This window comes from Haplochromis burtoni, unplaced genomic scaffold (assembly GCF_018398535.1).
Source record: "Haplochromis burtoni strain Fernald_Lab_line unplaced genomic scaffold, NCSU_Asbu1 Contig_657, whole genome shotgun sequence".
Classification (NCBI taxonomy): domain Eukaryota; kingdom Metazoa; phylum Chordata; class Actinopteri; order Cichliformes; family Cichlidae; genus Haplochromis; species Haplochromis burtoni.
Window position 1 is genome coordinate 34,349 of NW_024583018.1, and position 982 is coordinate 35,330.

The window sequence follows — 982 nt, forward strand, 5'->3', positions numbered from 1 at the left end:
CTAAGGTTTTATGGACTGATGAAATGAGAGTGAGTCTTGATGGGCCAGATGGATGGGCCCGTGGCTGGATTGGTAAAGGCAGAGAGCTCCAGTCCGACTCAGACGCCAGCAAGGTGGAGGTGGAGTACTGGTTTGGGCTGGTATCATCAAAGATGAGCTTGTGGGGCCTTTTCGGGTTGAGGATGGAGTCAAGCTCAACTCCCAGTCCTACTGCCAGTTTCTGGAAGACACCTTCTTCAAGCAGTGGTACAGGAAGAAGTCTGCATCCTTCAAGAAAAACATGATTTTCATGCAGGACAATGCTCCATCACACGCGTCCAAGTACTCCACAGCGTGGCTGGCAAGAAAGGGTATAAAAGAAGAAAAACTAATGACATGGCCTCCTTGTTCACCTGATCTGAACCCCATTGAGAACCTGTGGTCCATCATCAAATGTGAGATTTACAAGGAGGGAAAACAGTACACCTCTCTGAACAGTGTCTGGGAGGCTGTGGTTGCTGCTGCACGCAATGTTGATGGTGAACAGATCAAAACACTGACAGAATCCATGGATGGCAGGCTTTTGAGTGTCCTTGCAAAGAAAGGTGGCTATATTGGTCGCTGATTTGTTTTTGTTTTGTTTTTGAATGTCAGAAATGTATATTTGTGAATGTGGAGATGTTATATTGGTTTCACTGGTAAAAATAAATAATTGAAATGGGTATATATTTGTTTTTTGTTAAGTTGCCTAATAATTATGCACAGTAATAGTCACCTGCACACACAGATATCCCCCTAAAATAGCTAAAACTAAAAACAAACTAAAAACTACTTCCAAAAACATTCAGCTTTGATATTAATTAGTTTTTTGGGTTCATTGAGAACATGGTTGTTGTTCAATAATAAAATTATTCCTCAAAAATACAACTTGCCTAATAATTCTGCACTCCCTGTATGTATGTACAGTATATATATATATATATATATATATATATATATATAT